The sequence below is a fragment of the Mytilus galloprovincialis genome, chromosome 6 (assembly GCF_965363235.1).
Source record: "Mytilus galloprovincialis chromosome 6, xbMytGall1.hap1.1, whole genome shotgun sequence".
NCBI lineage: Eukaryota > Metazoa > Mollusca > Bivalvia > Mytilida > Mytilidae > Mytilus > Mytilus galloprovincialis.
This window is the reverse complement of record NC_134843.1, coordinates 11071999-11089378: the sequence shown is the minus strand read 5'-3', so window position 1 is coordinate 11089378 and position 17380 is coordinate 11071999. Positions and strand designations below refer to the sequence as shown.

The following is a 17380-nucleotide window of genomic DNA, read 5'->3' as shown; positions in this document are numbered from 1 at the left end:
GCCATAGATTTGTTAGAAATCTACACATGGTCGTAATATTCACATTTTATTCGAAGTTTATCCTCAGCGTTAGGCCATGTGTAAATATTCAACAAATCGATGGCTTCCATGAGTTATTTAGTTTATTATTGGACAAATATCGTCGTTAAGAAACAGTTGAAGCAAGGGTTGGAATGCCGTGTGTGTGGCTGCTTTGTTTACTCCGTGTTAGATAAAGCTCCTCATTCTAATAAATCTGTAACTTGTATTATTTATTTCATGAATAACCGTTACAAAAAAATCTGTTTAATTCTTTTAACTTGAAACCCATTTGCCATTTTTAATTTAAATGTTTTGTGAGCCATCGTCATATCCAAAATAGACATTTCGTAACTGACGAGACGCCATGTTTTTCCTGCTGAAATCAATGAATATGCATATAATGCAATAGAACAGAAAACGAATCAATACCTACCCCATAATTCCAATTCAATAATATGCCATGCGAATTTCGATGATTAACGTTACGGAAAACCTTCAACTCTAGCGTTTTCATTTGTATGACGTCATGTTTTGAAATGAGTCGAATGCGCCATAACATTGATAGACTTTCGAGGAATTTTATTTCATTTTGATTTTGTTGATTTTTCTCCGAGCTTTTGTGTATTAATTCTTTTTGTTTTGTATCCGAATAAGAATAAATATTCTTTTGTCTTTCTTAAATTGCAATTTCTAATACAAAAAAAAACGACAAAGCGATTACAAAAAGGTTACAATATATATTGATTAACGTGGAAGTTATATTGTAACATCCAGTTTCGTCCCCGACGGTATCATCAGCCCAGTAGTCAACACTTCGGTGTTGACATGAATATCAATAATGTGGTCATTTTTACAAATTTCCTGTTAACAAAACTTTGAATTTTTCGAAAAACTAAAGATTTTCCTATTCCAGGCATAGATTACCTCAGCTGTATTTGGCACAACGTTTTGGAATTTCGGATCCTCAATGCTCTTCAACTATGCACTTGTTTGGCTTTATAAATATTTTGATATAAACGTCACTGATGAGTCTTGTAACAGTATTAGAACATTTGACTTTTCTACTCTTTACATAAGTATTCCATATTCCAAACTAAAAGACAAATTGAAAGAGTTGGTATTACTAGGCTTCATAAAAAAGAATGGCCAACGTAGATACAAGTATCTTGCCTTAGGGAGGGATAAATCCTACTTTGTTAAGAATCACTCTGATTCAATCAAAAAATTCTCTGAAGCCGATTTTAGCAAGATGCTTGATTTCTTGATTGATAACATATTTGTTACGTTCGGAGGACGTGTTTTTCAACAGACTGTTGGCATCCCAATGGGAACAAACTGTGCCCCTCTACTTGCTGACTTGTTTCTTTATAATTATGAGGCTGACTTCATGCAGGAACTTCTTAGGAAGAAAGATAAGAAGTTAGCAATATCCTTTAACTCTACTTTCCGCTATATAGATGACGTTCTTTCACTAAACAATTCAAAATTTGGTGACTATGTGGATCGCATCTATCCCATCGAATTGGAGATAAAGGATACTACAGATACAGATAAGTCTGTTTCATATCTTGACTTACATCTAGAAATTGATAATGATGGTCGGTTGAAGACAAAACTTTACGACAAAAGAGATGATTTCAGCTTTCCAATTGTGAACTTTCCATTTCTAAGTAGCAACATTCCAGCAGCACCTGCATACGGAGTATATATCTCCCAATTGATACGATATTCCCGTGCTTGCATTTCCTATCATGATTTTCTTGATAGAGGGTTACTGCTCACAAGGAAGCTTTTAAACCAAGAGTTCCAAATGGTGAAGTTGAAAGCATCTCTTCGTAAATTTTACGGACGCCATCACGAGTTGGTTGACCGTTATGGAATAACCGTTTCACAAATGATATCGGATATGTTCCTTACGTCGTAACTACAATCCCCTTCCCTTTCATGAATTTGACCTACCGAATTAGACTATTTCCCGGATTTGTAATCACATAAGCAACACGACGGGTGCCGCATGTGGAGCAGGATATGCTTACCCTTCCGGAGCACCTGAGATCACCCCTTGTTTTTGGTGGGGTTCGTGTTGTTTTTTCTTTAGTTTTCTATGTTGTGTCATGTGTACTATTATTTTTCTGTTTGTCTTTTTCATTTTTAGCCATAGCGTTGTTAGTTTGTTTTAGATTTATGAGTTTGACTGTCCCTTTGGTATCTTCCGTCCCTCTTTTATGCAGACGAAACGCGCGTCTTGGTTACTAAATTATAATCCTGCTGCCTTTGATAATTATTGAAAGCATTCCATGAGTTCATAGCTTATGATGAGTTAAAATAAAATGAAAACATGGAAACATTTAAGGAGATGGTTTTTATACTGCAACTAATAGTGTTTATTTTCTAAATATAGTAACACAGCTTTATTTTGTGCAATGTCATTTTCATCATGGAACACTTTTTCACTCTCATTGGTTCATTAAGGAATGCAAATAAGCTTGAAATTGGTGTTACAATTAAGTTAGTAATGCAGTTGTTTGTTTAAGTTGCATTAAAGAAAACAGTATTAGGTCAATGTTAGCAATAAATAAAGGCAACAGTAGTATAACGCTGTTCAAAACTCATAAATCCATGGACAAAAAACAAAATCGGGGTAATAAACTAAAACTGAGGGAAACGCATTAAATTTAAGAGGAGAACAACGACACAACACTAAAATGTTACACACACAGAAACGGACCAAGCATCAGATAAAATCCCACGAGAATAACAAATATAACATCAAAACCAAATACATGCATTTGGGATAGACAAGTACCGTTACACGTCTTATCGCAATGTGAACTTACACTCAAAAATAAGAGAAAACAAACGACGCAACGTTAAAATGTAACACACACAGAAACGAACTATAATACAAAAATGGCCATATTTCTGACTTGGTACAGGACCAAATATCAACTTTTATGTAGAACCTCGCCCTTCCCCAGTTTCTCAGCCTTATACAAAAAGGTGGATATTTTTCTGATATTAACCTAATATTGTATATTTACCTACTAGCTCCAACAGATGGACAGTTTTGTCCTTGGCATTCCATAGTTTCTGAAATGTAAAATAGTACGTTTAAAGCTGTATAAACATATTTCGTTTTTCTGGTAATTTTTTTACAGATATGTAAAACAATCATACTATAAACTGAATGTATCTGTCATTATGTAAAATGTCCGAAAAAAAATAATCATGAAATTCACACCCTGATCAATGATTGGTTAAAATGAGGTCCATGTCAGATGAAACTAGACTATCAGACCGATTATTCAATACACAAAATGTAGCTTACTCAATTATTATAAACTAACAGAACAGTAGTTTCCTACTTATTTTTACAGTTCGTGCCGTTTGCTTCCATGTTGTGCTCTAATGCATCTAACTATGGTTAAGGAATTGTCAAGCTTTTAAAATCTTGCATAATTTAGGATAACTGTACGTAATCAGCTACTCCATAGATTTTATTTTTAAATGTACATTTGGATTCTACTTGTAAACAACATCAGCTTATGAAATAAAAAAGGGAGTAACCGTTTTTGTTTTGCAGATACAAGCTGTTCAAACAAATAGCACGATACGTCAAAATACAAAGGATATATTGGTGATAATCATAAAAAAAATGGCAGATTTTTTTACTTTAAATATCGTGCTTTTCTAATTCGTTGGTCCACAGAATTTTTTCAAAAATCGAAAAGCAGGACAAAAAAGACGAATCAATTGGTGCAAAGAAAGTCCTTGGCAACCGTGCTAGTTTCAATCTATATCCTCTTTAAGTTGAAGTTTTAGCGCAAAATTAGAAAATATTCGACGAGGTTATTGATTTCTACTGAAATGTTACTCTATAATCCCCATTGCACAGTGCCGTACAGTATCGTAACACAAATCGTGAGGTAGCACTTCACAGTTTGGTGTGTAGTTTCGCATTTTGGCCCCTGTAGATTTTTTCAAGTATGAGAGCTAGTGTGCAATTAAATGCATTTCTGTATAGCTAAGGATTGAAATAGCCTTCATATTTGGGATAAATGAACATCAAGATTTTTTTTAATGTACGTAATATAGGCTATTTTCTGTATGATAGTCTGCATTTGCATATCCATACCATACATTGGTCCGGCAATTATTGGAATGATTTATTCCAAGTTCTTAATTATTTTTACGAAAAATTGAGGCGAAAGACACCCATTTTTTTATTTGATGACAAAGAAAATTTATGTCAATAGTTTTGTAACGTGTAACCGAATAAATCAGGATTTCAAGTGTTCAACTCAATTTTTGTCCACAACCAGTTGTCCTATTCAAAACAATTAACACATCCTTACATTGATTCATAACAAAAACTATATACACAGCACAATGCACATAAATCAAAATGCCGGGTGAAGTACCTCAATCACAATGCACAAACACAATGTTTCATAACAGAATATATATATATACAATGTCACTATGCATTCACTATACAACATGTATCAGACCGATTTATTCACAATGTCACTAACAGATTATTATGCAACATGCATACGGCCCTTTATTACACCATGTCACCAACAGATTACTTTGCAACATGCATCAAGTTAGTATTACACAAAACGTATGAACACAAAATTACATATATTCAACTTCTATTTACAACGTCCAACAATATGTAGTATCACCTTGTTAGTCTGCAACTAACCACAATAACACAATGACACAATTACACTTGCACAACGTTTCAACTCACAAGGAATGTATATATATACACACAGCTGAACTCACGCACTATCTATCCTTTTGAGTTCTCACACAATAAATATTATCCAACTGGTGAGGTTTAACACAGTGCACTTTCACTTATACACCTCCACGATATTACAACTTGCAACACCAGCAAGTAAACACCTTGTATTCTCACTAAGTCAAATCTATGAAGTATTCACACTTCCTCATAGTACAACTTGCAACACCAGCAAGTATACACCTTGTATTCTCATTAATACAATAACCACTTATATATTTATATCAGATTCACTTTATACATTGTATCACAATCACTATTGCAATATCCACATATAAATCCGAACACTATTGATATATCCTTTGGAATCAATTAATTCACTCTACTTACCAGTTGGAATATTTAATCCTGATTTTTTCACTTCAACAGTCCACATATAACTGACCAAGTTTCTGATGATGATGTGTGGGTGTTTAGAGTCCGACTATCCTGTATGGATATCGCGGACTGTAGAAACCTATTCTAAAGACTGGAGTCTGTCGGTCTTTTTGCCTTCATTTTACTCTGACTGCGTTGGTGTTGCTGGTACGGAGTATCGGGTCTTGCTGCTTGTATGGCTGATTGAATTGCCTCTTTGGATTGATCAGTGATGACGGGCGATGTGTGTGGTGGTGTGAGCAGTAGGTCTGGGTGGTCGATGTCGAACCCATCTTCAAAGTCGATCCTACTGCGCTTGCCTCTGTCATTGGTGGAGGTATAACATACCAGGCGGTGGCAGGCCTTGTTGGGGTTGTAGGGACTGGTGAAAATATCCCTATTGACTACAACCCCAACTGGTTCAACCTTGTACTTCGTTGGTGTTAGTACAGGCCCAACAACGCTGTCTCTTGTCTCTGTTTGTGTGGTGGTGGTTTGTTGGACTTTGTCAACAGGTACCTCGGCTGTTTTTGTTGCCTTCCACTGGTCAAAGCGCTTTGCGTCTCTTCTCCTGGTGGAGGGTGGCTTACTCTTCAGGGCCTGCTCGGATTTACTAGAGGGTGCCTCTGGTTCCTTAGCCTTTGTCTTGTTCCACATGAGCTGTACTGACACCTGGTAGGTTCTTTTCCAGTTAGCTTAATGGCTGCTAGTAAGGCATTCAAATCATCTGGAATTTCCATTATGTTTGTCCACGAAGTTAGTGAGTTGTTTTTAGCTATGATCAGTACGAATACTTCAAACACGACCAAGTTTCTCTGTCTTGAGCTGGCTTATATACTACCATATGGAACGGTCCATTATACTCGAAGGGGTGAAAATCAAGATTATACCAACTTTAGGGGTGTTTTAAGTAAAAGATGGTGCTCCAACTATGGAGAAACTTACAAACATATAGAAACACAATTAATAGAGAAAGACAACTGGTATTTCACATAAAAATAAATAAGCTATGACCGATTTTCGTTACAGTTTCTAAAACGGTATCACTCAAAAGCAATGAAATTCTATTGTTTTGACCAGGGTTCCACTTTTTTTTATAAATGTTAACATGCATAATTTGTCCTAATGATCGTTAATCACATATCGAGTTTTCCATATCAGCACACTGTCATAACGATTCTAATGATATTAAATCATTCGGTTATAATATTCGGATCGCGTTTTTCCATGACCACCTTTTTCGGCGCTATTCGAGGTAGTGCATACAAAACCTATATTCTACTTGTCAAGTTCGTACACGTGCACTTGATACAAATCTACATGAACAATTCCTTTCCGATCGCTTTCTATTTTCTTTAACTAAACGACAAAGTACTGGAGATTCAGTAACAAAGAAATTATTTCTTGTAACATTAATTGTTAAATATCCACATGTTCGACTCCGAAAAAAAGAGAGCTCTGCAATTACATATTTTCGTGTGAATGGCTATAACAAGGTACTTATATGAACCTGACTGTGTATTTCAACAACAAAAAAACAGATCGGATTTTTTTCATATATATAACTTTCCGTTGCATAAATCATTGTGCCTTACCATTGGGAATATTGCAATGCTATTGTCGTATTCTAGTGTAATTCTAGTAATTCTAAAGCTTTGTATATAATTATATGCCATAAACGTACTGGTGTAAGATATAAGAATGCACCAATGGCGATATTATGAGAATGTATCAATCCAGTATGATGCTAAAAATGTTTCTAGTGTAATTGCATTATAGTTTGCCAGTGTAATGTAACTAGACTACTTCCAAGCAAACACCGAAGCTCATAAAATCAGCAATCGGGACTTCGGGAAAGTTCGAATAACTGACAACCTTGTCTTGGAAGTTGACAAGGACATTGCTCATATTAATGTAATGATATACTAGTATACATTGCGTAGTGTGCCTGTATCTAATGTGAATGAATTGAGTTTGAAATGCGATATAAAATATAAGGAGATGTGCTATGAATGCAGATTGGACAACCATATGCCACAGTTCAGGGAAGATCTAGCGTGTGTACTTTTTCTGAGGGTCTTTTTTGGACATGTTGCAAACAATACGTTTTCAGTTAAAAATGTTTTATAAGGTATAAAAAAATAATTCGTAAATATAACTCAACATGCAGACATCTTATACGTTCAGGTATTTCACATCCAATTTTTTATGGAAATATTCTTTATAAAGCACAAAAATGTCAGTATTCTCCTAAGAAACTAATAAAACCTTTAAATAGACTTATTAAAAAGGGATATAGTTACGATACTGTTGTCAGGTCATTAAAAATTGCATATTTTGGCTTTAATATTGATTCACTGATAGGGTCTTTGCATCGGAACTAAACACATTTATTTCTGAAAAAAAAACAGTTGTTGGCATGACACGGGTTATGTTCTTCTCATATATTCTATGATAGTATGATACTAAACCCCTAACGGGAGGGATTGTGCCTGATATTCATATGATGAAGACATAATCTTTCAATCAGTGTAATTGAGGTCTGGAGCTGGCATGTCAGTTAACTGCTAGTAGTCTGTTGTTATTTATGTATTATTGTCATTTTATTTATTTTCTTTTGTTACATCTTTTGACATCGGACTCGGACTTCTCTTGAACTGAATTTTAATGTGCGTATTGTTATGCTTTTACTTTTCTACATTGGCTAGAGGTATAGGGGAGGGTTGAGATCTCATAAACTCTCGCACTATGGTCGGGTGGTTGTCGCTTTGACATATTCACCATTTCCTTTCTCAATTTTATTTAGAAGTAATTAACGAAAAGCAGTTATGTCATCGAATATAAGACAATTCTATCGTTAAATGTTTCTTTCCCTTCACAAAATTAAAACCCTTAATGTCGTTAATGTCAATGTTTTATTACAGAAAAACAAGATCAGTTATATTATATTGAATTTTGAAATTACTTTGACCAGGAAATCTTTAACAGAAGCTTACGCATATTTATCACCTAAACGTTTTGACACCCGAGCTAGCTTATTGAATGAAGTGGATATATTTTAGCAATATAACAGGCAGCATAAAAGCATACAACCATGAGAAAAATCCATAACGTTTAGTCATTTATAAATGGTCCGACATAAACACATTATTTCCACCCTCTCCCTTCTCCGGGAGTCCTTACAACTTGAACTAAATAATTTTATAATAATATTCAATTTTGAGACTTGAGAAGAAAAATTACTTCAAAATTGTGTTTTCTTTTTCTGAATGATAGCACAACAAAAAATACATATTTCGCTATCCTTGCGAAATTGGAATTTGATCAAGAAAAAAACATGTTCTATTGTTATCATACATGTGAAAAAATTAAGTTTAATCCATTTGTCGTTTATTAACAATAAAATATGTTTAAACTAAGTGCAGTTTCAGTTTCAACCATTTTTCTAAATTTAAATTTTATTTTCCAAACCAATTGAGGACAGAATAGAAGACACGTGTTTATTTTATGCACCATGAGAACTGTCATGGTGCTCAATTCTCAGTTTCTGTGTAATTTTTAAAAGACGGAACCTGATTTTTTATGTTCGTTTTTCCTCTTTCTGTTGGCTTTGTTCTTCCACTTATACATGTTATAGGATGTTACACTCTTGGTAATTTACCCCTTAGAATCGTTATTATTTTCACACAAACATAAATCATCCTAAAACTTTAATTTGCATTAAATGAAACGGGACATGCCACCGTCTTTATAGTTCAGCACATAATTTTACATGAAATTTACGGACAATTAATCGTTACTTACAAGTTAACTGTTTACTACATTGTGAATTTCATTCAAAACTATGATTTTACTAAATTATTGTGTTAATTCTAGTTTGATTAAAATAATACGACTAGAAGCAGAATTGTTACTGGTTTAAAGTTTTTTTTTTACTTTCTATTTGAATAAATACTAGCGGCAAATCAAAAAAATGTCAAAGATGCAGACTAACACACAATAAGATACTAAGATTTCTGATTGGAGTAGTCCTGATTATGTCTTTAAAGTTTTGAAATAGTACATGAATACTTGTCTGTGTTCATGATAGACTGCATATGTAATTAAAATGATTATCTCTAGAGGCTCGCAACAACGAACACCTCGCCTTAATTCAACCATATTTGTTATCAACCTGTCTCAAGTAAGGGGTCTGTAAATCAGGGGTTGATGGTTTGTTCTTCATTTATGGTATTGTCATGCTTTAGCTTACAAATGTTTTAAAAAGTTAGAGACTGGAAAAAGCATACTATAAAATTGATGAATTTTGGTACATGTTTGATTGCCAACACACTTTGAACGAATTTCTTAACATACCAGCGTCCTCTTCACTTTTTTCCTTTGTAAGAATATTCCTCATAAATATCTATGATACACAAAACTAAATAAATCCTAGACAATGACATATAGCAGACAATTGTCAACACGATAACTAATGATATATACTATGTACATACCAAAAAGTTGAAATTGAGCTTGATTTTCTCCGTGTTCATTTTTCCCTGTACAATAATAAGCTCCATAATCATTTCCTTGTACATTTTTTATTTCAAGATTGTACCATTTCTCATCAGCTTTCAATCTCTGATCATCTTGTTGTTCTAATCTGTATTTGTCATTGTCCTGAATTTGTTCTTTTTGTTGTGTTGCTTTGTTTTCTTTATACCATATAACTTCTGCTCTAGGATTAGCTAATAAAATAAATTATACATTTATTTTTCAAAACGGCATATAGTACTTAAATCCTTTCGATATTCTTTTAGATATTTGCAACTTGAGAACCAATTGTAGTGCTCATTCATCGCTTATTTTTATAAGAAATTATCAAAATATACAAAACAAGTTTAAATTAATATTTATGCAATAAACAATGCTTTGTGATATGTCAATCTTGTATAATATTCCATTTTTAAGGGAAAAATATTTTTAATCAAATGATTTTAAAAGAGGCGAAAGAAAGCAGAGGGTCAGTCAAAGTCATAGTTTTAAAAAAACTGACAATGCCACTGCTACAAAAAAAAGACAAAAATAGTTCAGGAGACACAACGTATAACACTAAAGACTAAGCAACACAAACCCACCTAAAACTGGGGGTTTCAATATCACATGTTACCAGAAAAATAAACGGCATATTCTTTGGATTGTTATCATGATGTCACATATAAAAAAAATCATCATTACAAACATACGTTATGAAAGTTGCTCCGCTTACATTAACCAAAACTGAAACTTGTACATTAGTTCAAGGTGACGCAAGCTTTATGTGTGGCCTAAGGAATATTTGATCCAAAAACAAATAAGTAAACAAAATGAATTACTAGTAGATAGCTGCTTATACATGTAACAACTGAATATTGCAGCATGCTTATTTTAAAAAATATATAGGTTGCCACATGTGGAGCAGGATCTGCTTACCCTTCCGGAGCACCTGATATCACCCTTAGTTTTTTGGTTGTTTTCGTGATGTTTATTATTTAGTTTTCTATGTTGTGTCATGTCTACTTATGTGTGTCTGTTTGTCTTTTTCAATTTTAGCCATGGCGTTGTCCGTTTATTTTAGATTGATGAGTTTGACTGTCCCTTTGGTATCTTTCGTCCCTCTTTTAAAGAAGCTTATAAACCAAGAATGTTGTATCCCAGGAATAGACTACCTTAGCTGTATTTATCACATTTTTTTTGGAATCTTCAACTTTGTACTTTTTTGGCTTTAAAACTATTAAGATCTGAGCGTCACTGATGAGACGTATGTAAACGAAACGGGTGTCTGGCGTATTAAATTATAATCCTGGTACCTTGATAACTGTTATGATCTTTTATCTTTCTGGTTTTTTATTAAATATTAAAAATAGTATTTTAGTTTCGTTTAAGCATACATCACATGGTGGACAGGGATTCAACATTAAAGGCAGTTTTCTATCTTTTTATTAAATTGAAACATTTATGCTCATAGAAATAAAGTAAAATAACAAAACTACCGTACGCTAAAGAAATGCGTTGACTTATCACAAAAATGGAAAATAGCTGTCACATCACTCATTTGGTTTTGACATTTCGGTATGTGTTTTTGAATTATGAATTTGACTTGGCTGTATTACTAGCTTTCTCTTTCTCTTAAGACAGCCGCATAGAATTTCATTTAATTGAATAGCATGCATTTAATAAGATCTTATTTTCTGAACACTTGTGTTGGTGTTTTAAAGGAGTCAATTATATAACAGAAGGCATCAAAAATTTCATATACAAAAGTAGGAAAATAACCTATTATGATTATGATATATATACCAGGCTTATAATTGAACGCGAGTCTGGCGTACTAAATTATAATCCTGGTACTTTTGATAACTATTTACACCACTGGTTCATTGCCACTGCTGGTTGACGTTTCGTCCCCGAAGGTATCACCAGCTCAGTAGTCAGCACTTCGATGTTGACATGAATATCAATAATGTGGTCATTTTTATAAATTACCTGTATACTAAACTTTGAATTGTCGATGAACTAAGGATTTTATTATCCCAGGAATAGATTACCATAGCTGTATTTGGCACAATTTTTGGGAATTATGGATCCTCAAAACTCTTCAACTTCGTTCTTGTTTGGCTTTAAAAATATTTTTATATGAGCGTCACTGATGAGTCTTATGTAGAAAAAATGAACGTCTTACGGTAGATTTAATTCTAACAGCTTACCAGCTACTAAGCACTCTAGTTTTGCATGAAACCTCCGATTCTGTGCCTGACCTACAGTATCCTGGACAGCTGTACAGTAAGGAGAGAACCTGACTTCAAGCTGTACTGTGTAGGATGCTGGAGGTTTAACATTATTGTCAGCGATACAAATAAACTGTCCACGATCTGTGGCATTGATAAGGTAAATCTTGTAAATACCACCCTGTTATAATAGAATGACATGTGGCTTTATTTCATATTTTCGAAGCAGATTACTGTTCTATTATCCTGTTGTTATTGCTGTTTAGTTCTATACATTGTCCAAATCACTATTGTCTTATGATATAAATAAAACACGAATGTGTCTTATGATATAAATAAAACACGAATGTGTCTTATGATATAAATAAAACACGAATGTGTCTTATGATATAAATAAAACACGAATGTGTCTTATGACACAAAAATCCAGATCAACCTAAGCAATTTTACGTAGATAATGTAGAACGGTAAGCAACTAACTGTCCAAATTTATACTTTGAGTGCTTTTGTGTGAAATTTTAAATCGGCACGTTCGTATTTTAAAGGCACATCAACCGTGACGCTCGAATTATCGTTTTTAAAAATACCAAATATATCTTTACTAGGATCTTGTGTCCAATGCCTAACTGAAGAGGATCTCAGAGTAGCAAGGGCCCTAGAGATGAAGTGTGAAGGCCCACCGGCGTGTGGATACATCCTAGAACTCATCAACCTTCCAACACCAGCTATGGGTGAATAGCCGGCTAGATGAACGTCTACAGCCTTAGAGGGCAATTCATATAGGAGAAGAAAACTCTGATATAAAATTCCGGGTAGATTTGACTCGTCAGCCTTGGTCGGCAATGAATCTATAGGACAGGAACCTCGAGTAAAGATTCTCTGGTTTTCCAGTTTGGGGATTGAGTTATAGGTCAACAACCTATCCTTATAAAAAAAAAACTTAAAAGTTACAGAAACGCGAAATCATTCGCGCCCTATGCGACACATGGCGTTAACGGTAGTTGTAGGTTGTAAGTACTAGACTGTAGTTGGTAAAATAAACTAGAGTGATAATAATGGTCCTGTATGGTGTCACATCGGATATCAACGCTGCGTATTTTCCCGTTACGGACAATGAATGATTAAAAAATTGACGGCTGATTGCAATTTAAAGTGCTATGTCTTAATTATTTCTAAGTTAAGATATTGTCTTTAAAGCAGAACACAACTCATAATGATAAAATAAATGGAAACATACAAAATTAGGATAAACATTGTATGTACGACATTAATTTGTAATAGAATACATATAATATTGTATACTCTGTCATTATTTTGAGTGTAACAGCTTTAAAAGCTACTGTAGTATAGAAGTTGATGATATCTATAGGAAATTCTTGGAAAATTGCATGTCCAACAAAACAACATGTGAAAACCAAACAACAGTCTATAAAACAGATCATAACATAAAACTGTAAAATTGTTTGGTAATTTTGCTAAAATTTGATCATAAATTTGAACAAAACGGGAAAAAATCCTAAAATAATTCTATAAATTTAGGCACACAACATACGTGAAGCCTGTTGTATTTTTTGTACCACTTTATCCTTAATCGTTTTATCTTTCTGATATCACCATAAAATACGTCTTTTTTTTCTTTGTCTACACTTGCCAAAAACTGTAGGGCAGCTGGCATGATAACCAATTATATTTTTGTTTTTCCTTACCCTTTGCTGGAATCCACCATTAGGGAGGGGGAATCCATCTCCTCTTTTCCATGTTATATTTGGTGCAGGATTTCCATTAGCTTCACAAGTCAGTGTGATATTTTGTCCTTCCTGGACAGTTATACTGGTAACATTGTCATCTTTTATAGTAGGAGCAACTGAAAATTGTGTTGTATAACATGTTTATTAAAGCTGAAAATGTACTATCAATTCAATAACAAAAATAAATGACTTTTAAATCAGGTGCTTTGAAGTTTTAATGAAAACACTGTTACATACAACAAACCAAATTTCGATGTTGAGTTCATATCCGTTCAATACATGCTCCGTAATACTGAATTTGATATTGAGTGTAGTGTTAACGATTATTGCATGAATATTTGAAAATATTGTCCCGAGTAGAATTTTATATTGCACGAGCTTGCGAGTGTTATATATATTCCACGAGGGACAATATTCCCAAATATTCATGCAATAACCCTTTTATTGTATAGAAAAATATAATATTTGATATCAGAAATAGGTTTAAAATAAGATTTTGTTGTTATTTTTGTTATTATTTTATTTTTAATGATGAAACATATGAAATTACATACTTCAGTATTCGATACACATTTTAAAAATAAAGTAATACTGGATAAATCAATTAATTCATATGGATTTTAAGAAGATAAAGATATAAATATAACAAAACGATTTTGTTAATTAATCAATAAATTAAATAAAAGCTGCTACTAACAAATGCAATTTCTTATCCATTTTTGTACAAGGGTTAAGAAACATACAGTTTATTTTTCTATATCAATCTTATATTTTAAATATTCTACCCCACAATATTTTATGAGGGATATGTTCTTACATCTACATTAGTATATATAATATTTGAATAACAACAAAATATTATTAACTGTTTTACTGTTAACAAAATCCTCAGACACACCTAAAATGACTTCTCTTGCACTGAAAGGCAGGAGAATGTCATAATTTTTAATCCAATCTATAACAGATAGGCAGAAGTTTTGTGATGCATAACATTCCCAAAAATTGTAAAAAATATTTCATTTCAGAACAAAAAGTACAAAGTTTAGTTTCTTTTAATTAACATTTCAACAAAAATTAATTACATGGTAGAATCCTATAAACAATTTTAAATTGAAAGTTTTGCGAAAAAAAGAGTTTCTGGTTATATTGAAGGGCATGGGAAAAATAGCATTCCAATCCTCAATCTGCATATTTAAATCTCTTTCCCATTTTTCACGGGAAGATAAAGATAATATTTTATTATCCTCCGAAAATAATGTTTAGAACAATTTACAAGATGTTGGTACTTTTTTTTACTTTATCTAGTAATTTATTGAGAAAAAAAAACAGTTTCCAGTTTTTAATTACCTTCTGTTATACTTTCCAATATCTTTGGAATCGCACTTAAAATACTATAAAATTCTACAAAATTAGTATTGATATCATACTTTTTTTTAAATTCACGTTCATAAGATTTTGTTGTTGATGACGTCATGAATTTTGAAGATTACTTGCAATAGTGCAGTATTTGAATTTATTGCACTCTTACTTTTGGTTACTTTCTGTAGGAAATATTATATTGCTATGAATAATAAGAATTATTGAACGGAACGGATATGATATCTGCGCCGGAAAATGACTACAAACAGCTACTAACAATACATGTATTTACCATACAGCGTAATAGCTTAAATGGTCATTTAAGGTGGTATGGGAGTCTAAAATAAAAATGATAGAATTTGTTCATACTTTGTCAAAATGTAGTATCTATTGATACATGTTCAAAAATGTTATAAAAATGATAGGTCACCGTGCATTTTCTCAAGCTACAGGTTGTGACAAAATGACAAATTTTGTATGGATTATACAGGAAAAAGCACCATTTTGTGAATAGAAACTAAACAAAATGATAGAATTGTATAATACATTAGAAAAAGATAGCTTTCAGACAATGCTTTTAGAATATCAAAAGAAAAGATAGGGTCACCGTACGTTTTTTCCGGCTAAAAGACAAAATAGGAAAATTTCATGTAGAGTCCTTCAGAAAATGCACTGTTTTAGAGTTACCTCCCCTTAAAATGCCAATTTGAAAATATTAAAAAAACAACCAAAAATAATCTACACTTGTAAAAATTTAATATTTCTAAGTTATATTCTTATAAATTGGTTCTTTTAAATGAAAATTCACATTAAATATTGCATTCCTGCATCAAATTTTGCTAACTTGATAGAAAATATGGACCTTAGATTCTCTGTTTTTTACAATCCAAGATGGCGAAAGACACCCATACCACCTTAAATGTACATATAGAAAAAAAAGGAGAAGTCAATAAAAAAAAGTATCATGAAACAGAAATGATTTTGCAAAGACAACAGGCAATTGTTACAATAATTGCGATCAAACACAAAAATATACAACAAATTGACCTAAAAAATCAGACATATATACTTTTACTTTTTACAAAATGTTACTTGGATGGAGAGTTGTCCCATTTGCACTCATACTATACCTTTATATATCTTTACACAGTTATTTTTCAAAGACGCAAGCTAAAAATGTGCAATAAACCATAAGTGAAAGAATAAAGTTGTATAAGCTGTGTTTCTTCTAAAAAGTACTAATCAGTGATGTGCATTTTACAATTATGTAAAAGCAACAGTAGTTTACCGATGTTCAAAACTCTTAAATCGATAGGAAAAAAATCCGGGTCATAAACCAAAACTGAGGGAAACGCATCTAATATAAGAGACGACGACACAACTTTAAAATGTAACACACACAGAAACGAACTAAGCATTAGACAAAATTCGATGAGAATACCAAATATAACATCAAAACTAAAATGAATTTGGGATAGAAAAGTACCGTGACACGTCTTATATTAATGTGAATAGTTTATAGTATAACCATCTTGATACAATGGAGTAAATGTAAAAACATTGCAAGGTTAAACAACAGCATTTATCGTAAAACTTTTTTGTGTCCGGCTATATCACATGACTTTTAGTATTCACATACAACGAAGAATAAACAAAAATTACTCAAACTGTATAAACTATTTTTTGTGTGTAAACATAAAGAGATGTGGTATGATTGGAAATGAATCAACCCACGCTCAAATGAAATAGATGTGCGCATTAATGTTAACCATATGATCTACAACAATGTATAGAAAGCAGACAGATAATGCAAATGACCTTATTTAAAAAAACAAACACAATTTACGAAAAACATACACGACAGACATAAACAAACGAAAACCGCTGAAGTACATCTTCCTGACATCATAGGTCTTTACACCTTTCTGTAGTTTTCTTTGGATAATTATTTTTTCTTCTTCAGCGACTTTTTTCTAACGATGCATTTTTGTTTTGCTAAATTTTATCGGTTATTTTGCATAAACAAAATATTTTTCAGATTTCAACTATATATATTAAAAAGAAGACGTGGTATTATTGCTAATGAGACAACTCTCCTCAAGACACCAAAATGACATAGAAATTAACAACTATAGTTCACCGTACGGCCTTCAACGATGACCAAAGTCCATACAGCATCGTCAGCAATTAAAAACTACATTTATTGTTGTTATGAATAGTCATAAACAGGCCATATGTTTATTGGCGCTTGCTGTCGTTCAATGTTTCTGTTGTTCCGTGGACTACCTGTTGGTGTTGATGGGGGCTCATTCTGGCTATTCCTACATTTTGAA

The 17380-nt window shown here is 32.8% G+C and overlaps 1 pseudogene; it reads right to left on the bottom strand.

The window, feature by feature from the left end:
• Nucleotides 1–3058: 3058 nt before the first annotated feature.
• Nucleotides 3059–17380, bottom strand: part of LOC143078511 (lachesin-like) — a 34782-nt pseudogene continuing 20460 nt past the window's right edge.